Raw genomic sequence first — 12,913 nt, 5'->3', positions numbered from 1 at the left:
GATATGATGTAAAATGGGATATGAATCAATAAAGTACTTACTGGTGCACATAGTTAAAACAAATTATATGAGGTAAACTATAATTTAATTAACCAAAATATTAAAAAGATATTGAAAGATGGTCTACACACCCATTGGATTTTAGTAGTAAGATTAGCTGCAATTAAGGAACATTTTGCCTAGATTGTTATATCTATTCAGGCCTTGCCAGTAGTGGTCACTGCCTAGCCTGGGATGGAAAGAAGCCTAGAATAAAATATGCCACCAGTCGGCCAAACAATAAAGTAGGAATGGGCCCCCAATCTTAAAGCAGCTCTCAGTTCCGCCTCTATTTCTTTGGTGTAATGACAACTATTTTGCTAGATGGAAGGAAATCGGGGACGTCACGTTGAAGGTTATCGCAATACAGCAGTGTTAGGAGAAAAAGAAGTGTCTGGTTTAACTTCAGCAGGCAGCTAAAACTAAGGAAAAGATTAGCGAAGTGCTTAGATGGATAGCCTTTGACACCCTGTTTAAGCCAGGGGAGTTATTCAAGGATTGGTCAGTAAAAGGTATTAAGGCAGTGTGTACGATAATAGACAACAAATGAATGACAGACTTTCCAAACGGTATTAAAGAAAAATGTTCCCTTCACAATCGGGAGTTATTTAGGTATATACAATTTAGAGATTACTACAACAAAGAATTGAAAATGGAGAACTCACAAGAATGTAATCCAGTTATAAGATACAAATGATAAATGCTTATAGACCAAATAGTAACCGTAAAAATCATTTCTATGTTGTATGAAAGAAAGTTATCGAATGTAGGGAGCAACTCAACATTATATTTCGAAATCAAAAGCGTTGATAAAAGGAACTAATAATGGAAAATCCATCAGATGTAATGGTACCAATATGTGTTAAACCCAACATACTTCAGCAAGTTCACAACAATTGAGTGTGTTTAACTGGAAGAATTTGGTGATGCTTTCCTTGGCAACCTAAGATTAGCAGTAAAACATCATCACACACACGTTTTTTGGAGTTCTGAAAATAAAGGTCATTTTTTGGGAGGATGTACATTTAGTTTTGGAGTAATGTACTTGGCTATAAGATTCCTTTCTTATGTACTTGTCTCTTGTAATTGGGCACATATTTCACTTGTAACAGTACAGGAGGGACAGAAACTGGTATAAAACCCGATTGTCCTAAACAGCAACAATAGTTTGAGGTCATACATGAAATAAGGGAAATGGAAAGGTTGAACTAGGTCTGAGAAAAGGTGCCAAAAGATTGCAGAAGTGGACATTTTACTTAAATGAAGCATAAGGACATTGCGAAGCTTGGACTCATTAGTGGATAAAGCAGTGACTTGAAATGTATACATTTTATTTCTATTTTGTATCACCGCCTTTCCTCTTGTTTCTCCCCTTTTTTACGATTTATTTTATTTTTATGTTATGTTTATGGTGTTGTTTTTCCATATATCACTCACAAAATTAGTGACTGTTCAGTTGTTACAATGTACTGAAAATTCAATCAAAACTTCACCAGATGCATTTATGTTTTTAGCGATAGTGCGTCGTAATTTCCTAATCTGGAATTAACACATCGCCAAAATGTAAGTCTCACAGACAAGATATGGTATGATCAACATGAATATGAATTCATGAATACAAAAATGATTTTGTATAATTTTAATATAACTAACATTCCAGCTAAAGATTGGATGTGTTTAATGTGGTGAAAGATGTACGCTTTAAAAAGAGTAGTAGTAGTAGTAGTAGTAGTTTAGCTAATTATAATAAATATTACAAACATTAAACATTTTTAAACCTTATGTGATCAGTGTTAAAACAAATGTAAGATGAGATTCAACGTTGCCCCAAAATTTCTTTCTTTGTAAAACGTCAAGCGTTAAAGTAAGTAGTATTACTTTAGCATTTTACTCTGGTCTTATGCTATCTGCATTTCAACCTGAGCTCAGAGCTTTTACTATGGATTTTACTTATTATTTACAAACATTACCAGTGTTAAAAAACAAAGTGCTTGTGACATTTTTGTATTAATACAGCTTTAAAATGATATTGTATTCTCCTTGGCGTTACACAATATGTATAAAAATGTAAGATGAGATTCAACTTTGCACCCTGTCCTGTTTTTTTTTTTTTTTTGTAAAACACCAACGTTAAAAGTAAGTAGTACTATCTTGAAGTATTTAATAATAAGTATAAGTAAGTAACCCTGGTCTCATGTTATCTGCATTCACAACCTGAGTGCTAGATTATTTTAATTGTCTTTTTTCTATCTACAACATCTATCAATGTTGGAAGATCTCTCTTAGAGTAGACTAGTTTCTACCTTTAACAGAGCAAGGGCCTCTAGCTTGCAGTTGTCAGCTAAAGGTCAAACTCTGCTCTGCGCTTACACACACACACACACACTCTCACACACACACACACACACACACACACACACACACACACACACACACACACACACACACACACACACACACACACACACACACTCATTTATATGTTTTATGAGGGACCAACTTTATAACCATCACTTGTGGGGGCCACCCTTTCTAAAGGTGCTAGAGCTATGAAAAAAATCAAGCATACTCAGCATAGCTTTGTTAGCTTATACCTTCAAACATCTGAATTGATAAAGTAATGACTTCCCCATCCTATATGGGGGACTTGTAAAACTGAGTTAACATGGTTGGTTGGACCTCATTTGCATGTTATTTACATAATTCACACAAATTCCATCATGATTAGTGGGGACTTTGCAACAAATAAATTAAATAAAGGTTTAATTTACAGATTTAATCCATGTAGAATGAAAATATGCATAAACAGTACTTTAATAACAAAATTTGTAAATTCATCTTAGCTTAGTGGTTTATAGATAGGCATTATGCGTGAGCATGAAGCTTGAAAAACCATCACACATCTTAACATAGCAAAACATATGATTTATTGATATACAGTTGAAACCAGATATTTACATACACTTCAGAAAACTTATCAGTAAACTTTTATTTCTTTACTGTCATACATGAAATCAGGTAAACTTTTTCTGTTTTAGATCTCCATTTGAGGTTAATTGGTGGCACGCCTGTGGATGCATATAAAGGCACACCTCAAACACAGAGCCTCTTTCTTTGACATCATGGGAAAATTAAGAGAAATCAATCAAGACATCAGGAAAATGATTGTGGACATCTACAAGTGTGGCTCATCCTTGGGTACAATTTCCAGATGCCTGAAGGTCCCACATTCATCTGTTCAGACAATAATACGAAGTGATAAAAACATGGGAATGTACAACCATCATACGCTCAGGAAGGAGACCGATTCTGAATCCCAGAGAGGAAGGTTTTTGGTGTGAAATGGCTTGAATCAATCCCAGGACAACAGCAAAAGACCTTGTGAAGATGCTAGCTGAAACTGTGGTAAGACCGTGTCCACAGTAAAACAAGTCCTGTCCAAACCACCATGAGATAAAAGGTTACTCTGTGAGAAGAAAGCCATTACTTCAAAACCACCATAAAAAAGCCAGACATGTTGACCAAAAATCTTAATTTCTGGAGTCCTGTGGTCTGATCGAAACAAAGATTGAACTCTTGGCCATGAATAAAAGGGTATATTTGGAAGAAAAAGGTCGAAGCTTTGAATCCTCAGAACACCATCCCAAGTGGTGTGAAGTATGGGGGTGGTAGTATAATGTTATGGGGTTGCTTTGCTGCATTAGGAACTGGTGCACTTCACAAAATAGATGGCCTCATGAGAAAAGAAAATGTTGTGGATATATTGGAAGCAACATCTGAAGACATCGGCCAGGAAGTTAAGACCTAGGCACAAATGGGTCTTCAAATGGACACTGACCCCCAAGCATACCTCCAAATTAGTTTACAAAGTGGACAACAAAGTCAAGGTATTGGAGGGCCATCACAAAGCCCCTGATCTCAATCCCATAGAACATTTGGGGGTGGCACTGAAAAGGCGAGTGCAGCAAGAAGGCCTACAAACCTGACCCAGTTACACCAGTTCTGTCAAGGAGGAGGGGCCAAAATTCCAGCAAACTATTGCAGAAAGCTTGTGAAAGGACACCCCAAAACGTTTGGCCAAAGTGAAACAGGCAATCCTACCAAATACTAAGAAAGTGTTCGCGTTGGAGGTGTCGATGAATCGATGATGAAAAGGGATTTGGAGAGCTGGTTTCCCGTCAGTGCCGCAAATAAATAACGGGTGTTAAGCGGCGTTCCAGGGGATGGATGACACCACTCCAGATCCTCTGGGAAGAAAAAAATCACACATTACAATCACAGTCGCAAAAAAAGCTATTTTAACTATTTTGGCAAATAATTAGCACATAAAAATTAGACCCACCATTTTTGCTAGTCTTTGTGTCTCCACGATTTTTAGGTCTATAGAGGGTCCGTGGCAGGGGCAGAGACTGTTGGTCAGCATCCCCAAATATCAATCTTTTTCTCATGTTTTCATAAGAACTCCTTATTTTGTCTCTTCTGATGACATAGTCAATGGTATCAAACTGTTTCTTCAAAATCTCCCCAGGTTGACTCACACAATTGTATAAAAGACGTTTTTTAAACCATTTGTTGTATTCCTCATTAGAAACAGGGTATGGTTTTAACTTCCATTCTTCAGGACCACGGGCTGGTACAACAATTCACTTCCTCCCTTTTGCTGCATACGCTAAGGAAAATAAAAATCCTCTGTAGGTCTAGTGAAACGGTCTGCTTCCACAGATAGACACTGGCTCCAATGCTACTGTCCCATTGACAAACATACACTAGCTCAGGTAGGCCAGGATTTTCAAGGTCTGGGCAGACAACCTCCCGAAAAAGGCTCCAGTCTTTCACAGAGATTGTACAGGCTGTTTTGGCTTTGCCAGATAGTTCGACAGCAACACTAGTGTAAACAGCTAATGTCGCATTATCCTGCACTGTATCGAATTGAATATCTGTATCCATTGACACCGACATATTCTAGATCAGATGTACACGATTCAGTCATGCTTGTAGGAAAGATCTCTGGACCGGAATCCGCTTCTTTCTGGGGAGCCTGGCTCAAACCGCATGTTGTTCCAGTATTAGCATACGTCGTCTGATGCCTCTTTTCGAGGGCCTGTCGCCAAGCCAAATAGTGTTCCAGTCTCTCCACCTCCCCATGACTCTTTTTGGGGTTAGTGTACAGAGCAAAGGTAGGGGGTCCTACTCTAGCTGTCTCACATTCTTCAACATCAGATGATCCTGATTGTTGTCCAAATGTGTGGATAGACATGGCTGAAAAACGATTCCTCTTGTTTTCACCAAAAGAATTAAAAAGAAAATCCACAGCTGGTTTTGTTGAAGGGTGAAAAAAACGAGCTAGTTAAAAACTGCAGGTAAAAAGTGAGCAGCCAGCATGAAACCAAGACTTTTAAATCCTACAAGCCACGCCCTGCATGACGATTTAACACCCCCAACAATAGCCCTCACATTTACAAGCTAACCATTGGTCTATCAGGCGTTTTTAACACCTTTACAAATGTAAATACATCATCACGTCAGGAGAGGTAACCCCACCCTACGCAGTATGGCCGCGACGTCATCACAACTGCGAGATGCGCTCCCAGATTCGGCCGCTAGAGGCACAGCTGCGTGATGTGCACGCGTCTTTGATTTCTCACTGGTTCGCTTATTTGAAATGAAAACGCTATTACTGGTATAGAGTGTTGGAGCATGGGAAAAAAAGGGAGTGAACACCGGGCCAGAACGAAGCAGGCCACGAGGTTCAGACACCGAGCCTAGCTATGTGCATCTCCAACCTTTGGGCTAAGTCATTTCTCCCAACCTTACACAGCGATGCATGTACGGTTTCCACGTATATGAACGTGTCATGATTTACATGCTCTGTGGATGCTTTTACAAGGTCACTGACACTCGTGACACATTCAGACTTGCTGCTTGGGAGATGCAGGGTCCATATGAATCTTGTCATGGTGTCAGCGTTCGAGGTCCCCGAGTGTATGGCACACATTCTCCTGTGACATCAGCTGCATTTCCTTGGATAGCGTTCGCGATATTCAGCAAATTTGACGTTGACTGATTTGACGTTTGGCCACCGTCCCCGGGTGCCGCTTAGGGATCCTTTCCACCAGGTCATTACGGTGTATGCGGCTTCAGCAGGATGATCAAGACCCGGCCGGGCTTTATCGTTGCCCGGGCGATTGCATCTGCTATCCGGGTTCTATGAGTCAGAGCGATCCAAAACGGCTCGAGCAATGGGCCTTCGACCAAACACTTGTATGTCGCGCAGGAAATACCGGAGTCCCACAAAATCCCCCAGTGCCGAGATCGTCCAGATGGCAAGTATCTCTCCGGACACCTCGGGTGCTGCGGACGAGCCACAGAAGACGTTGTGGTTGTCGTTGTCCTCCCAGGTTTCCATAAACGTCTTACAAACATTGTCGTTGCCCTTCTTCCTTGCATGGTCGATCAAGGCCCTAGCCCTGTACCGAGTGCCTCTCATAGCCTGGATGTACTCCAACTCTTCACCTGATATCATCTCGTGGTGCAACAGAACATCGGCCACGTAGTTCACTCTGGCCATGTTACTGGCCTCTATGTAGCTGAGTCTTTTCGGGTAAGACTTTCCATGGTAAGATACTCTGTGTGAGGCCACATTCAAAATCGTTAGACGGTGGATACTTGTTTGGACATGTGTGTCTTCGTAAGTAAAACGGGAATCTCTCTCTCTCTCTCTCTCTCTCTCTCTCCACATTCTGCTCCAAATAGTGTAAAGATACTTGATTTAATTCTTACTCAGTCCCTCATTTCAAACGCATCTGTGGCATGTTCTGTCGCTGTCTGCTTCAGTCTTTATACTATTGTAAGGGGGTGTGGTTAGGAAAATTCTGGAACGGGGTAAAGCTTCCGGAAACGAAAGGGTGTGGTATGGAAGCGCGTTCTGGGTGGTAAAAAAACAAAACAAAAAACACTTGTTTTCTTTGAATTCAGTTTTATGAGGGTCGTAAATACTTAAGGAAGTACTGATCTTTTTAAATTGACATCTTTCACCACATTAAACACATTTTTTTTTGTCAAATGTGCTAGTTACATTAAAATTATACAAAATAAGTTTTGTATTCACAAATTCATGTTGAACATACCATATCTTGCCTGTAAGACTTACATTTTGGCGACATTGTTTTAATTCTGAATTACAACGCAACGTCTCTAAAACATAAATGCATCCGGTGAAGTCATATAACTTCAAGTTAGAACTATTTACTTTTAACGCTGCGTTTTACAAAGAAACATATTTGGTTCAGGTTGCATTTTGTATAAATACAAAAGCATACTTTTTGTTTTTATTTTGTTTGCATCTTTCACCACATTAAACACAAACAATCTTTAAGTCAATGTGGTTACATTTAAATGATACAAATGTATTCACAAATTAAAATTCATATGCATATGTGTGCGAACATTAGTGGCTCACATGCAGCGGCAACATGACAACATGTACTGACAACATGAACTGTGTCTGTTTGTGTGCGTGTGTTTCATGTGTATAATGGCACACAAGACAGGAAAGTTGTAGGAGTGTGTGTATGGATGAATATTATACTTTTTTTTCTATGGCGGTCATTTTGACCGTAAACAAAAAATAAGTGTGACTAAGTTGAATAAATCACTCAAAATTCAAAGAAAGTAGTCACAATGAATGTTATGTGTTCAAATGCCATTTGTGGTTTTGTGTGATCTGTTGAAAATGTTTTTTTTTTACTACTTCTCACTGGTTCGTTTATTTGAATTGAAAACGCAATTTCTGGTAGAGTGTTGCTGTGGGCATGGGAAAAAAGAGGCGGGGAAAAAGGGGTATGTTGGGAAAAGGGAGTGAACACCCATCCCCGGGCCAGAACGAAGAAGGCACAGCCAGATGAGTACGACAGCGGAGGACGAGGACAGGCCGTAGACATATGGACTAGAGCTAAGCATGCACAGACATACGATCAACATGTACTGACAACATGAACTGTGGCTGTTTGTGTGTGTGTGTGTGTGTGTGGTGTGTGTGTGGGGTGTGTGTGTTTGTGTGTGTGTGTGTGTGTGTGTGTGTGTGTGGAGTGTGGGTAGAAATGCATTGACCTTTGGGCTTAGGCCCATTCACGCTTATTACAATCACTTACTTGGCCTGTTGTAAGAGGAGCCTTACACATTCCTATTTTTACAACCCTGCCTTACACACGTTCTGCTCTTGGCCCAAAGAGTGTAAAGATACTTGATTTAATTCTTGGTCATTGACTCATTTCAAACGCATCAGTGTTACTCAAACTTACATTCATGCTGTGTGTAGAATGAAAAACCTATCTTTCTCTGTTTCAACCGGGAAGAAACCCTTTTTATGCTCAAAATTTAACGCTACACCCCTCTTCTCTCACTGGATCATTTCAAAAACATCCGGATATTTCATCTCTAACGCTCATTGGATCATTTAAATGAAGATATTTCTACTTCCTGTGACGCCCTCATTGCAGCACTTAACACACGTCATTTCCGGGACACGCCTTCCTTCTAGAAGCTTCCAGAACAGACCAGTCACACACACCTGGAAGGCATCAATCACTTTCTGACAGGTCGTGACCTCTTGACCCCCCAGGTCAAAAGGTCATCCATCAAAATCCCACATACCAAAGTGACAGAAACCTCCTCCTTATATCTCTCAGGGGGTCCAGGGGTTGTGGATGGAAAGTCCATGCTCTCAGCTGATGGGCGTTGATGAGGTGATGTATAAGGGTAGTAATGTGGGGCTGAAAAAGGTGAATGCTGGGACTGGGGCCTAAAGCACTGAAACATCTGGAGCATTAGCACCCTGTTCTCTTCTGCTCTCTTTTCATCAGCTTCCATCTTCTTTATTTCAAAATCTAGAAAAACAAAAGAATATCAAACAAGTTCACTCAGTAATGATTTACTATGCTTCTACTTATTTCTTTATTTAACTATAGAGAAGATACAATGTCTACATATAAATTAACACAATATAACGTTACAGTAATATGTACTGTACAGGCCAGTGTAGGCTGCTTACCACAGTCAGATTCCTCATCTGAACTCCCCCCGTTATCCATCCTTATGTCTCCGGGGTTGTTCATAGGTCGGCAACCTGTATATAAAAACATTAGAAAACAAATGTAAAACTAATGTGCTTTGCTGTGGATCAACAATTGGTTGTCTAAATTGTGTGGCATTACTAATGTTAGCATAAAGTTAACGTTACTGTACGTTGCTGATAAAGTGGCTTTTACTGTAGCACGTTTGCATTACGTTAAACTTAAAATAGTATTTAGTCCGTATTTTACGCAATGGTTTTTCACATTTACTCTCTGGTCATATTGAGTCTTTAGCTTGAATGATTCAATCAGTTATGCAAATTAACACTGGTGATTGTTTGAAGTACTTGTCCTCTTCACTGAGTTGGCAGCCTGGTGTCACCAAATGGGCAATTTCTTAAGTCATTTTGCGTGTTATCATAACAAATTTTCACATTTCACGCTGAGACAGTCCTCCCCTGAAAAACACCCACATAAGTTGTTTTGTATTTACATTAAAATGACGGCGCCCTCTAGTGGCCGTAGTAAGTTGGGGTTGTGGATGTTTCAAACAAACAAAGGACAGCAAGTTTTTTTCTAACTTTACGGAACAAATGGAACTAAGTCACGTTCTAAGCCAAGTGCGTTACCAGAAGTAAAGTAACCTCCAAAACCGCCATCTTTTTCTAAACTTAACTAAGTCGTTTTTGTGGCTAAACCTAACCAAAATGCGCAACCGTTATTCTCTCTGGTTTAAATATGAGGTCGTAATTCCTGCCACTGCTAGGGAGGGCTAATTTATGATCTCCCGTTGGTCATATTAGAGGGTAGGAACAGACTACTGATATCGGCCATATATCGGTTTGGAGGACTTGTTGCTCTCTTACCCAGAAAGAACATTTTAGGTAATATCTGTGATTGGCTACTTCTCTCCCCTACTCCAGCCCAGATTGGTTGACTTAGCTCCAGTATCCATTTTGAAACTGGAATGACGCTGAACAGAAGAAGGAATAACTACAGATTTCAGGTTTTTACTGGAACGTTTGTACATTATAGTTCAGAGTATGATTATATATATAAAAAATATATTTTAAATCCTGCACTGCAAGGCAACCAGTGAAGCACACAGCCAATTCATTCAGATTTATGCTCCTCTAAATAGACTCTGGGGCCTCCACATTAGGAATTCTGCCTGGAATACAAAATGAGCTTCGCTGCTGCGATGCAGGTAAACAAAATGCACACACACACACACACACACACACACACACACAGCGCTTAGAGGTAAATCTTATTGGAAATGCAAATTTGCAGCAGGGCTTTAAATCCTCCATGCATTTTTACTGTATGCACACAGACAGAAAACTGCCGGTAAAAATCTGCATCTTCCGTTGGATTCCCGGGCTGTTGGCTGACCAGACATGGTTGCCTAGCAACCCCGTCTGCATGTGAGGCAGCAAGTGATGGGATCACAGCGCATTCGCTCAGGGGAGACCAGCGTGCTTGGGTGGAGAGAGATGAAAGAGACAAAGAGGGGAAATCCTCAGTCCAGCTTGGCTGAAGTGTTCTGATGATGAACATGGAGCGAGCGGAGGATCTTAATATATGTCACCGTGTAATCAACAGCCACGGATTCACAGAGACCCAGGATGCATCACTTCACACCGTCCGTCTGTTCCTCACTGATAAGTGACATGCAGCTGCATGCTCGGTTTAACAAAGAAGGGAATTCAAACGCATCAAGTGGTTTCATTCTGAATGAAAACCTCTTTTTCAAGTATATGAAACTAAAAACAGGAAAGGAAAAAAATATATACTGTATTTTTTAAATGCTCCATGCTGCTTAAATATGTCATATACATGTATAGTATTGTTAAAAACAACAACAACATTAAAGGTGCTGTAAGTAGGATTGTGAAGATCCAGGACTTTGAAGATTTGAACATCGACTTCTCAGTCCCTCCCCCCTTTCCGCTGAAACCCAAAATGGTCTCCTAAGCCCCTCCCTCCACAAGGGAGAATGAATGCGTGTGCATGAGCAGTGATTGCCACCCCCCCTGGCCCTGATTGGTGCATCTAAACAGGGAGCGGTGGATTTTTGCAAATCGCACTACAGATTTTTATTTTTTTTTTATTATTATTACCTGCTTCATGTAGTTCTACTGGAACATAGGGTCAGTTTCAGCAAATATGACAGAAAGTTGGTTTTATAAGGCTTACCTACGGCACCTATAGGCCACGCGTACAGGAAACTGGACTTGTCAATTTTGAGGTTTGGGCTATTTTGGTTCAAAACAGACAAGTGGGGAAAAAACACATCATGGTGTTTATTTTACATTGTCTATTTGTGTCTGTAGATTTCTGTTAAGGGTATATGGTAGAAGTATGTGATAGAAAATATAGGATGCTATGGATTTCATTAGATACTGAGGCCTGTAAAAGTGGTTTCCAATAATAGTGTATTGAATTTTACGAGGGTTTTGGCTCAGACTCACACCGAAACGTCCACTTCAATAGCACTTAAATACACCAACCGTTCCACTTTCACTCCTATTTATATTTTGAAGCTTCTTTGTTCAGATATCATTCACAGCCTGATTTATACAACATTTTATTCCTAAAAACATGGAAAGACTGGATCTTTTTGTATGACTGCTGACAGTATTTTCTGATTCATGGAGAGAAATTAAAGAAAAATCCCCTCTTTGAAAACCTTTGACCCTAACATGTCAACAACATAAAAGACTTGGGAACCTAACTTGATCCAATGTTCACAGTTCTGTTCTGGAAAATTATGCAAATGATCACACATTTAATAAGACAATGCTGAATTTGAATATTTAAACATACCAATTCAGAAAACTTGTAACACAAAAAAACAAGTTACTTAATGTCGAGTGATCAACAGGGGAAGTTTCATGCGGATATCTGTGAAAAAATGTTACCCTATTTGCTGTGTCTTTAAGTCATTGTTTAATACTTGCAGTGAGCGTCTGTTGTCAAACTGTGGAGCACTTGAGTTACAAAATACAGTCAACCATCACGCTGATGAGGTGGAGTGAGTTTACCCAGAATGACTGCAGGCAGGCCCTGGCTCTAGATGGGCGGCCTTCTGCATCTGCCAGTTTGGGGGGGGGGAGATCACAGGCACAAACAAGGAAGTAAGGTGACAAGGTATAAGGGCGCCAAATTCCAACAAACACAAGGTCAATGGGTCCCTTTTTAAAATGAACCTAACATAAGTCTGTGAGGCAGTTACGTCCTCATTTGAGTAGATTTAGGATTGGGATTGATTTGGATGATTTCTTGACCCTTACTAAGTATTTTTGTTGCCTAAACTTAACTATTAAAAAAAAAAAAATGAGAAAACCGATGAATCGACCATCAAAATCTTGCGTCGTTCAACTAACCGAATAATCTCGTAATTGTTGCAGCTCTAGTTACTAGAGTCGTTAGAGCTTTAGTGCGTAACTTTTTTTTTTATTAATGAGCATCCGTTACATTCAAGCCGTTGCCAAATGAGTTGCTACAAAGCTAATTAAGACTATCCGCTCCACACGACTCTCTCTGTTCAGAAGATTATGGCGTCCGGCGACTTTCCCGCGCCGAAACTCGAGTGAAGATAATGACCTCTTCTGAAGAGTCCATCATGGTTTTTTTTAATCCTCCGTGTCCTCCTTGGCTACTAGCAGCTGCGAGATCACGTGAGATTTGTATAATGTGGTGTGGACGCGCGGACAGTTTTGTTGTCATTGCTTAGAATTCCTCACGGGGGGTGACAGAAACTGCACACTATAGCTTTAACACACTGACTGATTTTACAA

This window comes from Perca fluviatilis, chromosome 12 (genome assembly GCF_010015445.1).
Source record: "Perca fluviatilis chromosome 12, GENO_Pfluv_1.0, whole genome shotgun sequence".
Lineage (NCBI taxonomy): Eukaryota > Metazoa > Chordata > Actinopteri > Perciformes > Percidae > Perca > Perca fluviatilis.
The sequence above is the reverse complement of the archived record's forward strand: the minus strand, read 5'-3'. Positions refer to the sequence as shown.